This window comes from Callospermophilus lateralis, chromosome 1 (assembly GCF_048772815.1).
Source record: "Callospermophilus lateralis isolate mCalLat2 chromosome 1, mCalLat2.hap1, whole genome shotgun sequence".
Taxonomy (NCBI): domain Eukaryota; kingdom Metazoa; phylum Chordata; class Mammalia; order Rodentia; family Sciuridae; genus Callospermophilus; species Callospermophilus lateralis.
In genome coordinates this window covers 39,833,217-39,847,561 of record NC_135305.1, presented here as the reverse complement: position 1 = coordinate 39,847,561, position 14,345 = coordinate 39,833,217, and positions in this window count along the sequence as shown.

Sequence of the window (14,345 nt, the reverse complement as noted above, 5' to 3'; positions counted from 1 at the left end):
AGGGGAGTGCAGCTGTCTCTTCCATATCCTGACTTCCTTTCTTCCGGATATGTACATAGAAGTGAGACTGCTAAATCATATGGCAGTTTTATTTTTAACTTTTTGAGGAACCTCCACACTTCTTCCAGAAGATTATACCAACTTTGTGTTTCCTTTTCTTCACACCTTTGCCAAAAATTGCTCTTTTTCTTCCTGGTAGTAGTTATTTTAATAGGTATAAGGTGATAGCTCATTTTAGAGTTCACTTGCATTTTCCCTGAAAAATCTGCTGCTGTTTTTTTAACTTAATATTTTCTCCTTCATTCCTTAGTTTTAATTCATCAATTTTTGCATTTATTTTTGACTGTTTCCTTGGATTTATTTTGCTCTCCTTTTTCATATTCTCAGGTAGGATACTTAATTCATTATTTTCATTCATTTTTAATGTATTGAAAATATTCAGATTTAAATATGTCCTCAAGATGCAACTTTTCTCTAACTCCACGTTTTGATAAGGAGTGATTTTATGTTTATTAATTTCTAGATATCCATAACATCTTTTGCTTTGTACTTTTAGTGTTATTTCAAAGAATTTTTTAAATGATTGTTTATTTTACTTTCAAATGTTTGAAAATAATTTTTGTTATTCTTTCTTTTTTAATTTAAATATGACAGCAGAATGTATTACAATTCTTATTACATATATAGAGAGTGTTAGGTGCAGGACAGGCTGAATAAGTTGACTGCAGGGCATGCCAAACAAAGTTAGCTGCAGGATGACCTAACCACTCAAACCCTCTGTCTGGTTCTTTATCACCTGTTTGCTTCAAGCCAAACGCCCAAGCCCCTGCTCAAGGCTGAACACTTTGCCCCCCTGCTCAAGGCTGAACACTCAACCCCCTACTCAAGGCCAAGCACTTAACCCCCCTTGTGCCAACAAGGCAGCTTGCAGACCCAGAGACCCCATTAGATTTGGGCTATAAAAACTCCCTCCTGCCGGGCCCCTCGCTCTTGCTTTCTCTGTCTCTCTCTTGCAAACGCTCGCTCTCTCTCGCACACGCTCGCTCTCTCTCTCCCTCCCTCTCTCTCTCTCTCTCTTCCCCTCTCTCTCTTTCTCCTCTTTTTCACTGCTGCAATAAAGATTTCTTGGTTGCTCTGAGTGTTGTGGTCACTTTCCTTTCATTGGTGCCGAAACCCGGGAAGAGGGTTAAAACCCACTTTTGGGTCCCTCTTCCTTCGGAAGTGCCACTCACTGGCATTTTCTCAACCACCAGAACTCCATCCACCACCGGCCTTCGATTGGTGAGTTTCCCCTTCCTGGAGTCCTAAACCCAATGGTGGTGTCAGGAGGATTTGACCGTTGATTGTCCAGCAAACCTCTTTGGCCACTTGCGGGGAGGAAAACACCCCACCACAGCCTTTAAGGCCATGGTGGCCCTCAGGGAGTTCTTCCTTGGGCAGATTCAACTCTTGGGTTCAAAATTATTCTCCTTCCCCTTCCCAGCTGGCAGTTTCCCAGCATAGGCTTTATAGGTCTCCCTCGAAAGACTGTGTAAGGACTGTGTCCAGGGACACACAACAGAGAACTGAACATCACACTCCACCCAGACCTTCACGGTCTTGGTGACTCTCATAAAGTCCTAGTCCTCGCACCTTCAAGACGGCCCAGCCGCTAGAGAGACGCTTACCTTTCCCTTCCTCTCTCTTCCCCTGTCTCTCTCTTTCCCCTCTTTCCAGCCCTGGGAGTATACAGCCTCTCCAGGAGGGGTCCCGAAAAGCCTTGGCCAAGGTCTTTGACGGCTCCGGCTCCATCCAGGACGAGAGCTTCAACTGTCAGGATTCGATGATGACCAATCTCTGCAGCTCAAACCTGCCACTAAGGCACTCCTGATTTTTGGCTCTAGTGGGGATGCCCCTTTTGCCAATAAATCAGTTTCCTCCTTCTCTCTTATACTATCTTTGTGTCTCCTTCCCTCTCCCTTATACTATGTTTGTGTCTCCTTCCTTCTCCCCTATACTACGTTTGCGTCCTCTTCCCTCCTCCTTATACTTCATTTGCGACATGGGTAATGTGTCCTCTCTGCCGGCTGACTTTCCCCTACAATGCCTCTTGGATAACCTCAAAACCCTCTCCTTGACACCAGACATCAAACCCCCAGAATTGATCAAATATAGCACCCAGGCCTGGCCCACTTATCCCTTAGACAACCAAAGCAGATGGCCCCCTTTTGGGTCCCTGGATCCCACCATTCTAAGGGATCTCTACAATTACTGTGAGCATTTGAAAAAATGGAGAGAGATTATTTATGTCTAAACTTTCTTCTTGCTCCATTCCAATCCTTCTCTCTGTACCTCTTGCAAACCTCTACAAATTCTTCTAGATTACAAACCAACCCCGCCAACACTGATCCTCAACTTTCCCCTCCTCCAGACTCATCCATTACTCTTGACCCTGCTTATGATCCTCCATCCTATCACCCAGATCAAATAGGTCCTCACCCTCAACCTTCTGCCCAGCCCCTTTCCACTGTCTCCCCCACCTCAATAACCAGCTTTCTCCCCTCCACTCACTAGATTAAAAACTTACACCACCACCCTTCCTCAAACCATTGCCCCCTTGCTGAGGTAGCAGGTACTGAGGTATCCCTCCACCCACACATTCTTCTCTTCTCCTGTCAGTGCCCACATCCGGGGCCCTCCAGGTCCTCTTACCAGCTAATCCAAAGCTCAAACAAGCTGAGGAGAGCTCTCAGACCCCTATCAGAGATCTGGTGAAAATGGCCTTTAAAGTTGCTTTGCCATCACTGTAAACAAGGTTACTAAGAATTGTCCCTTATAAGCTTTTTAGGATATTCATCTCGTCCTCCCCTCTGCACTACCTGTTCTACTGCTCAAGTTTTTGTTGCTAGGGAATATCCCAAACCCCTTTCCTATTTTTCTTTTACATCTTCTTCCTCATTCTCAGATCCACAGGAGCTGTTCTCAGCCTTGCCTTCCCGTCTTTCCCCTCCCTACCCAGGCCCACAGAAAAGTCTTAACTGACCTTCTCTTAGCAATATTCACCTCCAATACTTCCTAGAGTCCCTGCTACAGGACCAGTGGATGATACCAAGAATCTCCTCCATCCAGGGCTAGTTTGATGCCATGGCTTCAAGGAACTTTTATGGACTTTACCCCTACCAAAGTAGTTGTCTATAGCCACTGAGTGTTATTTCTGGCTGCCCTGGTATTCTCAGACCTGTCCCCCGAACATTCCTCCACTTTCTCTTCTAGGTTCCACACTGCCCACCATTAAGCAGTGCCGAAGTCCGGCTGCACCAAAATAACCGCAACCTTTTTCCTGATAATCCTTCTTCTTCTGAACTTTCTTCTTTCTGACTAGAGTTCCCGGGTTTCCATCAACACATGCCCTAACTGCTCTTGGTTCCACTGGGGTGCCTCTTTCCCTTAGTAATTTACTTCTCACCCCTTCCATATTTTCATCATAAAGACAATACAATACACTGAGACAAAACAAGACACAAACATACTGTATCAATCTTCTCCATTTTCTCAAAATGGCCATTTTTCCTCTCGCCCTATCTGTCTAGGGATGAGCAGATTTGCTCCCATCCTATCTATGGATGGACAGCTTTTTTTCGTCACTTACCCCCCCACACACACACACACAGTGTCCCGGGGCTCCCCATAAGGGGCCATCATCTGCCGCAGTCCAGTTGCAGCAAAATAACCAGGGGGGGGGGGGTGAAGAGCAACTTGTGTACGTTGATACAGCAGGAGTGGGAGCCATTTATTGTAGGACAGGAGCGGTATTTATACATTCCACACAGCTTATCTTAATTAGCATAAACTAGATACAGCAGTCAACCAGTAAGGAATCTCCACACTTAATGGCTCCCTTTTGTTACTTCACAAACCACTCCCTCTGGCATTTTGCCAGGCGCCATCCAGACTTGTTTACAGACTCTAACAAAGCAGGAAGTAGCTAGAGGACTTTACTATGACATCCCCCATGTCACTTAGAAAAACAAAAAGAGAGAAATGTTAGGTGCAGGACAGGCTGAATAAGTTGTCTGCAGGGCATGCCAAACAAAGTTAGCTGCAGGAGGACCTGGCTACTGAAACCCTCTGTCTGGTTCTTTATCACCTGTTTGCTTGAAGCCCAAACACCCAAGCCCCTGCTCAAGGCTGAACACTCAACCCGCCATTCAAGGCTGAACAGTTAACCACCTTGTGTGCCAACAAGGCAGCTTGCAGACCCAGAGACCCCATTAGATTTGGACTATAAAAACTCCCTCCTGCCAGGCCCCTCTTCTCTCTCTCTCTCTCTCTCTCTCTCTCTCTCTCTCTTTCGCTCTCGCTCTCGCTCTCTCCCTCTCCATCTCCACCTCACCTCCACCTCCACCTCTCCTCTCCTCTCCTCTCCTCTCCTCTCCTCTCCTCTCCTCTCCTCTTCTCTTCTCTCTCTCTCTCTCTCTCTCTCTCTCTCTCTCTCTCTCTCTCTTTTCTCCTCTGTTGCACTGCTGCAATAAAGAACTCTTGGTTGCTCTGAGTGTTATGGTCATGTTCCTTTCATAGAGCACAATGTTCATATCTCTGGTTTTATACACAGTATATTCACACCAATTTATGTCTTCATACCTGTACTTTGGATAATAATGATCATCACATTCCACTATCATTAATTGCCCCATGCCTGCTCCCTTACACTCCAACCCCTCTGCCCTATCTACAGATCATCTATTTCTCCTATGCTCCCTCTCCCTATCCCATTATGATCAGCCTCCTTATATCAAAGAAAATATTTAGCATTGGATTTTTGGGATTGGCTAACTTCACTTAGCATTATCTTCTCTAACTCCTCCATTTACCTGCAAACTCCAGGATTTCATTCTCTTTTATTGCTGATTAATATTCCATTGTGTATATATGCCACACTTTTTATCCATTTATCTATTGAAGGGCATCTAGGTTGGTTCCACAGTTTAGCTATTGTGAATTGTGCTGCTATAAACATTGATGTGGCTGTGTCCCTGTAGTATGCTGTTTTTAAGACCTTTGGGTACAGACCAAGGAGAGGGACAGCTCAGTCAATTGGTGGTTCTGTTCCCAATTTTCCAAGAAATCTCCATACTGCTTTCCATATTGGCTGCACCAATTTGCAGTCCCACCAGCAGTGTATTAGTATACCTTTTTCCCTGCTTCTTCACTAACAATTTTTGTTGTTTGTATGCATAATAGCTGCCATTCTGACTGGAGTGAGATGAAATCTTAGAGTGGTTTCGATTTGCATTTCTCTAATTGCTAGTGATAATGAACATTTTTTCATGTATTGTTGACTGACTGCACATCATCTTCTGAGAGGTGTCTCTTCAGGTCCTTGGCCCATTTATTGATTGGGTTATTTGTTTTTTTGATGTTTAGCTTTTTGAGTTCTTTATATACCCTAGTAATTAGTGCACTATCTGATGTGTGAGGGGTAAAGATTTGCTCCCAAGATGGAGGCTATCTATTCACCTAACAGATTGTTTCTCTCACTGAGAGGACAGTTTCTAGTTTGAATCCATTCCATTTATTGATTCTTGATTTTAATTCTTGTGCCACAGGAGTCTTATTAAGGAAGTTGGAGCCTAATCCCATATGATGGAGGTTAGGGCCTAATTTTTTCTATTAGATGCAGGGTCTCTGGTTGTATTCCTAAGTCCTTGATCCATTTTGAGTTGAGTTTTGTGCATGGTGAGAGATAGGGGTTTAATTTCACTTTGTTGCATATGGATTTCCAGTTTTTCCAGCACCATTTGTTGAAGAGGCTATCTTTTCTCCATTGCATGTTCTTGGCACCTTTGTCTAATATCAGATAATTGTAGTTTTGTGGGTTAGTTTCTGTGTCCTATATTCTGTACCATTGGTCTACCAGTCTGTTTTGGTGCCAATGCCATGCTGTTTTGTTACTATTGCTCTGTAGTATATTTTAAAGTCTGGTATAGTGATTCCACATGCTTCATTCTTCTTGCTAAGGATTGCTTTATTTTTCCAGATGAATTTCATGGTTGCTTTTTCTATTTCTATGTGGAATGTCATTGGAATTTTGATCAAAATTGCATTAAATCTATATAGTGCTTTTGGAAGTATGGTCTTTTTGATAATACTAATTCTGCCCATCCAAGAGCGAGGTAGATCTTTCCATCTTCTAAGGTCTTCTTTGATTTCTTTCTTTAGGGTTCTGTAATTTTCATTATATAGATCTTTCACCTCTTTCATTAAGTTGATTCCCAACTTTTTATGAGGATATTGAAAATGAGGTAATTTTCCTCATTTCCCTTTCTGAGGATTTGTCAGTAATATACAGAAATGCCTCTGATTTATGGATGTTGGTTTATATACTGCTACTTTGCTGAATTCATTTACTAGTTCTAGGAGTTTTCTGATGGAACTTTTAGGGTCTTCCAGGTATAGAATCATATCATCAGCAAATAATGCCAATTTGAGTTCTTCTTTTCCTATGTGTATCCTTTTAATTTCTTTCATCTGATCTAATTGTTTTGACCAGTGTTTCAAGAACTATGTTAAATAGAAGTGGTGAAAGAGCAAATCCCTGTCTTGTTCCAGTTTTTAGAGGGAATGCCTTCAATTTTTCTCCATTTAGAATGATGTTGGCCCGGGCCTTTGCATAGATAGCCTTTAAGATATTGAGATATGTTCCTGTTATCCCTAGTTTTCTAGTGTTTTTACTATAAAGGGGTGCTGTATTTTGTTAAATGCTTCTTCATCTTCTGTTGAGATATTCATATAATTTTTATATTTAACTTTATTGATGTGATGAATTACATTTATTGATTTCCATATGTTGAACCAACCTAGCATCCCTGGGATGAATCCCACTAGATTGTGGTGCACGATCTTTTTGATGCATTTTTGTATTTGATTTGCCAGAATTTTATTGAGAATTTTTGCATCTATGTTCATTAGAGATATTGGTCTGAAGTTTTCTTTTTTTGATGTGTCTTTACCTGGTTTTGGAATCAGAGTAATGTTGACCTCACAGAATGAGTCTGGAAGTGTTGCCTCTTTTTCTATTTCCTGAAATAAATTGGAGAGTATTGGTATTAGTTCTTTTTCAAAGGTCTTGTAGAATTTGGCTGTGTATCTGTCTGGTCCTGAGCTTTTCTTGGTTGGTAGACTTTTGATGGTGTTTGCTATTTCATCACATGAAATTGATCTGTTTAAATTGTGTATATCATCCTGATTCAATTTGGGCAAATTATTGACTCTAGAAATTTGTCAATGCCTTTTGTATTTTATATTTTATTGGAATACAGGTTTTCAAAATAATTTCTAATTATCTTCTGTATTTCTGTAGTGTGATATTCCCTTTTTCATCACATATGTTAATGATTTGAGTTTTCTCTCTCCTTCTTTTCAGTAGCATGGCTAAGGGTATGTCAATTTTATTTATTTTTTCAGAGACCCAACTTTTTGTTCTGTCAATTTTTTCAGTTGTTTCATTTGTTTCAATTTCATTGATTTCAGCTCTGATTTTAATTATTTCCTGTCTTCTGCTGCTTTTGGTTTTGATTTGTTCTTTTTCTAGGGCTTTGAGATATAGTGTTAAGTCATTTATTTGTTGACTTTTTCTTCTTTTAAGAAATAAACTCCATGCAATAAACTTTCCTCTTATAACTGCTTTCATAGTGTCCCAGAAATTTTGATATATTGTATCTGTGTTCTATTAACCTCTAAAAACTTTTTAATCTATCCTAGATGTCTTCTGCAACCCATTGTTTATTCAGTAACATATTATTTAGTTTCCAGGTGTTGGAGTGGATTTTATTTCTTACTTTTATCATTGATTTCTAATTTCATTCCATTATGATCTGATAGAATGCAAGGTAGTATCTCTACTTTTTTATATTTGTTAAGAGCTGCTTTGTGGCACAGTATATGGTCTATTTTAGAGAAGATGCATGTGTTTCTGAGAAGAATGTATATTCTCTCATTGAAAGTTGAAATATTCTATATATGTCAGTTAAGTCTAAGTTATTGATTGTATTATTGAGTTCTATAGTTTCTTTGTTCAGCTTTTGTTTGGAAGATCTATTCAGTGATGAAAGAGGTGTGTTAAAGTTTTTGTATTGTGGTCTATTTGACTCTTAAACTTGAGAAGAGTTTGTTTGATGAACACAGATGCTCCATTGGGGCATATGTATTTATAATTGTTAAGTCTTATTGGTGTATGGTTCCCTTGAGCAGTACACAGAGTCCTTCTTTATCATTTTTGATTGACATTAGTTTGAAGTCTACTTTATATGATATGAGGATGGAAACCCCTGCTTGCTTCTGCAGTCTGTGTGAGTGGTATGATTTTTCCCAACCCTTCATCGTCAGTCTGTAAATGTCTTTTTCTATGAGATGAGTCTCTTGGAGGCAGCATATTGTTGGGTCTTTCTTTTTTTTTGATCCAATCTGCTAGTCTATGTCTTCTGATTGGTGAGTTTCGGCCATTAACATTCAGGGTTATTATTGAGATATGATTTGTATTCCAAGCCATTTTTGTTTATTTTTGGTAATTAACATGACTTGGTTTCTCCTCTGATTAGATTTTCCTTTAGTGTAATCCCTCCCTCTGCTGATTTTCATCATTACTTTTCATTTTCTCTTCTTGGAATATTTTCCTGAGGATGTTCTGTAGTACAGGCTTTCTAGTTGTAAATTCTTTTAACTTTTGTTTATCATGGAAGGCTTTTATTTCATCATCAAACCTAAAAATTAGTTTTGTTGGATATAAGATTCTTGGTTGGCATCCATTTTCTTTCACAGCTTGGTATATGTTGTTCCATGATCTCCTGGCTTTGAGGGTCTGTGTTGAAAAATCTGTTAATATATGAACTGGTCTCCCCCTATATGTGACCAGATTCCTCTCTCTCTCTTGCAGCTTTTAAGATTCTATCCTTATTCTGGGGCTGGGGATGTGGCTCAAGCAGTAGCGCGCTTGTCTGGCATGCGTGCGGCCCAGATTCGATCCTCAGCACCACATACAAACAAAGATGTTGTGTCCGCCGAAAACTAAAAAATAGATATTAAAAAATTCTCTGTCTCTCTCTCTCTAAAAAAAAAAAAAAAAAAAAAAAAAAAAGATTTCATCCTTATTCTGTATGCTAGGCATTTTCATTATAATGTGCCTTGCTGTAAATCTGTTGTAATTTTGTTCATTTGGTGTCCTGTAAGCCTCTTCTATTTGGTTTTCCAATTTGTTCTTTATGTTTGGGAAATTTTCTGATATTATCTCATTGAAGAGATTGTGCTTTCCTTTGGTTTGGAACTCTGTGCCTTCCTCTTTCCAATAACTCTTAGATTTGGTCTATTGATGCTATCCTATAATTCTTGGATGTTCTGTTTATGTTTTCTTACTATCTTTACAGATTGTGATCAACTTTAATTGCCAGGTTGTATACTTTGTCTTCATTATCTGATGTTCTTTCTTCCAAGTGATCTGTCTGTTGGTTATGCTTTCTATTGAGTTTTTTGTTTGATTTATTGTTTCCTTCATTTCAAGGATTTCTGACCTTTTTTTTTGAGAGTCTCTATCTCTCTCTTGAAGTAATCTTTTGCTACCTGTATTTGCTCTCCTATCTCATTTGTTGGAGTGATCAATTTTTGCCTATATTTACCCATTTAAGTCATTCTTTAATTCACGGAACATTTAAATTATAAACCTTAAAAATGCCTTCTCTGACATTTCATCAACTTCACATCCATGGGTTCTGTTATTATAGGATCCTGGTTAGTTTGGGACACTTTCTTCCCTTGTTTTTTTCATGTTGTTTATGTGACTTCCTTTCTTGCAGTGTGGATTTGAGATATTACAGTTTCTTCCCTATATTCTTGTAGTACCTGTGCAGATTGTCTGTACCTCACCTTGATTGTTGGCCTTCCATACCCTGCTGGTGTCCCTCAATGGATCTCTTGGATCTGGGACCTGTGTAAGTTGAGTTGGTGGATCTGGGCCTCTAGGCTTGATTTCCTGCGGTAGTCTGCTGGTAGGAAGGGGCAATCTTGTGCCAAAGGCTAGGCTCTGACAGTCTCTGCCCCAACTGGGGAGGGGTGAACCAGGCCTACTGAGAGCCTGGAACCCATGTGGGCTGGTGTGGTAGTCTGGGCTGCATCTCGGCTCCAGGGATAGCCCACTGAACTAAAGGGGTGATTTTGCACCAGGGGCTAGGCTCTGGCAAGTGTCTACCCTGCCTGGAAAGGGGTGGACCTGGCCCACTGTGCATCTGGGCCCTCTGTTATTCTTTCTTTTGTTAAATATTTCTAAGTTGTATTGCAATCTAATTAGAAGATACAATAGAATATTTTCCAATTTAAAATATTTATTAAGGTTTACTTTGTGGTCTAATATGTGGTCATTTTGTATTTTTTAAAATATTTATAATTAGTTCCTGCTTAAAGGGCTATAAGTATGATACAGGCTCTTAATGAATTGTATTTATTATAACTGATCAAATTAATTTTGTCTAATTTTTATCTTATTGACCTGTGAAGCCCAAATTACTGAGGCAATACACCTCTTTACAAATAAAAATGCAGTTGTAATGGGCTGGGGATGTGGCTCAAGTGATAGCATGCCCACCTAGCATGCATGAGGCACTGGTTCGATTCTCAGCACCACATAAAAATAAAATAAAGATATTGTGTCCACCTAAAACTAAAAAATAAATATTTTTTTAAAAATGCAGTTGTAAGATGGACTTGGAAACACACACTTTTAATCACAACTACTCACAAGGATGAGCCAGGAGAATCTCAAAATTGAGGCCAGCCTCAGCAAGTTAGTAAGTCCCCATCTGAAAATAATTTTTTTTTTAAATAAAAAAGCTCAGGGTGTGGCTCAGTGAAAGAGAACTAGCCTATTAGTGTGAGACCCTGAGTTCCATTCCCAGTTACCATGATGGGCCGGGGGGAGAAGAAGAAAGAAGCAGTTAAGGTTATGATAACAAATATGATGAATAAAAAAGAGAAACAGACATTATTAATTTTTCGTATTTTGTATAAGAGAGTCTGTATATGTCATTTCATTTTTTGAAGCTGTAGAATGAGAATTTTTAAATTAATAGAGGTGGCTACTAGCACACCTAGAACATGCACAATTATACTTCATTTCCAAATTGCTGAGATATAATGGAAGAGCTGGAGGGCTCCACAAAGAAAACTGAGATTATATACTGATATATAATACTAATTATATATTATTATAATTGTATAATATTATAACCATATAATATTACATATAATATATAATACTAATGGAAATGAATTATGTCCAAACATCTGTCAAATAAATGAAAGTAAGTCAGATAAAATCTACTTCATTAAAGAAACTAATTCCTCCTACATTGAGTAGAAGGAAGAGAACAGTTCCCAGCGATACAGAATATACAAGATGACATTGAAAACAACATAATTCACAGCTTAATTATAAAATGGTAGGCAAAAGAAAACCAAATATAAAACAAAAATAAAAGGAGAATAAATGGAACAATATTAATGTTGTGCAATAATAAATACAATATGTAGAGCAATGACCAAAATAGAGTTACTGTGCATGTGGGGGGGGGGAGGAAGGAGGGGAGAGAGAGAGAGAGAGAGAGAGTCCTTGTTCCTGTAAATTTCTAAGAGAAAACACATGGGTGTTTGCACTGAGTTGATGTTTAGGTTATGGCAAATTAAATCTACATCAAAGTAATATTACCCACATGTCAGAATGACTAAAATAAAAATAACAGATATTACCAAGGATTAGTGAGGATATGGAGCAATTAGAACCCACTTAATATTGCCAATAGGAATATACTTCGATGATATAGTGTGTTTTTCAGCTTTCCACCAAAAACCTGAGATAATCAATCTTTAAAGAGAAAAGGTCTTTTTGGCTCACCGTTCGGGAGGTTCTGTTCAAGATCAATTTTTTCATTGTTTTTGGGCCTGTAGAAAGGCAGCACATTATGGTAGGAAGTATACAGTGGAGCAGAGTTTTTTACCTCATGGCCAGGAAGATAAGAGAGGAAGAGGAGGAAGATACCAGAGTCTCACAGTACCCTTCAAAGGTATGTCCTCAGTGACCTGAAGACTGCCCACTAGGTCCCATCTCTTAAAATTATCACCTTCCACTAGGTTCATGGAGACAAATCCTGCACAATGGTCTTTTGGGAACATTTAAGATCCAAACTATAATAACTTTGGAAGACTATTTAGCAACATCTACTAATATTAATCCAGAAGTTCTACTTGTCAGTACAGGATGAGCGTCCTTAACCTAAGAATCCAAAATCCAAAATGTTCTTAAATCCGAAACATTTTGAACATTGACATGATGACAGAAGTGGAAAATTCTATCTCTAGCCTATTGCATAAAAAATAATGTAGGCTGAATGACTTAAAACCATAATTTATTGCTTAAAATTCGATAAGTTGGTAATTTCTTCTACTGTTCTTGTCTGAATTCACTCCTGATGCTATAGCATGTCTTCTCTGGAACTATAGGTGCAAGATAGCATTTTAAACATGGGGCTGGTTATCCCATTCTTTTCTTGTCCTGAAATGACTTTTATCTTTAGTGACCTAGACTGGGCTTTTACACAACATGGTGGCCAAAGTGTCCAAGAAAGCAAAAGGAAATTACAAGGCTCTTAACACTAAGCCCTAGAACTTGGATAGTATAATTTTCATCACAATGTCTGTGAAAGCAATCATACGGCCCAGCCCAGATTCAAAATGGTGAAGAAACAGATTATACTTTGATAGAAAAAGCAATTATAACATATTGCAAAGAGGATTGTACACAAAAAGTCTTGATGCTAGAAGGTGCCATTATAGCAATCTACTACAACCAGTATATAAAAATAAAAATAAAATACTGTCACATGCAACAATAGGGATGAGCCTCATAGATAATGCTGAGTGAAAGAAGCATGTCACAAAAGAATACATTTCATGTTTCATTTATATCAAATCCCAAAATGGACAACACTAATTTTATGTTGTTTGGAGTCAAGAAGGAGTCCAAGGAAGATTTCTGTGGTGCTATCAAATGTTTTTATTTCTTCACCTATGCAATGTTTACATGGAAATTTTTACTTTGTGATAGTTTTGTTCTTTTGATTTATGCAAATTTTTATATGTCTGCTATACTTCAATAAAATTTTTTAAATAAAAACAGTAGAGGCAAAACCAAAAGATTCTTTAAAATTATGCAAGCAAATTTTCTTTAATTAAGTCCATATTTACATGGTTACCATTAGACGCCTTTCCTATGCAATGCACTAATGGATTACTTACTTCACTGCTGAGGAAGTGAGAAAGAGTCCAAGGTTCTGGCAGCCAGGGCTGGGTAACTGTCTGAATTCCCTTTCTCTCGTACTTTGGGAACATCAGGGATTTGTTCCCTGCTCAGAACTGTTATTTGATCTCTGCTGCCAGTCTAGGTCAAGGCAGTGACCCCTATTTTTTTTTTTTTTTTTTGTCATCCTATTTTATCTATTGCAATATTGGCTTATTTTCCAACCTGTGCCTTCACTCCCTATCTAAAATATGGGGAATATTTTTCATATTTTCCTTGTAAATTCAGTCTTTTGTAGGCTCCTTTTGGGGGAATATTAATGAGATTTTCCAGGGATTCCTCCCCTTAATTTCCTGCCATAATTGGGCCACTCTTCCAGAAATGTAGATTCCTGAATGTCACCCCCCAGTTGGATCCAATTATTTTGTATGTGAGTGATATTGTGGTTAACAATGTGCACAATTGAAACTGAGTGTTTGAGTATATATCCTTGTCTTCCCTTTCTGGGAAATAATTTGTAAAATGAAGATAACCATAGATCCTACTTTTTGTACTGTAGTGAAGTTTATATAAATTAATCCATGTTAATTAAGAATTTGCTAGCACATTAAATCATAAAATGCATGGTACATGTTATCTCTCTCTCTCTCTCCCCCCTTTTTTTTTTTTTTTTGTACTGGAGATTGAACCCAGATTTGCTTTACCACTGAACCACATCTCCAACCCTTTTTGATACTTTATTTAGAGACAGGCTCTCATGAAGTTGCTGAGGGCCTCTCTAAGTTGCTGAGGCTGGGTTTGAACTTTCAATCTTCCTGCCTTAGCCTCCTGAGCTGCTGGGATTACAGGAGTGTGACACTTCCCCTAGCAGTTGTAGTGACAGGTATGAATGTTTGGAGCAGCATGTTGACACATTTCCATAATTATCATACTGGTGATTTTAGTTTTTGATTTTTTAAGTTCATTTTTAAATCATTTCTGTTAGTTTTGCAAACCTCTGTCTATACTACAATAAGGGGAAGGGGAGAAT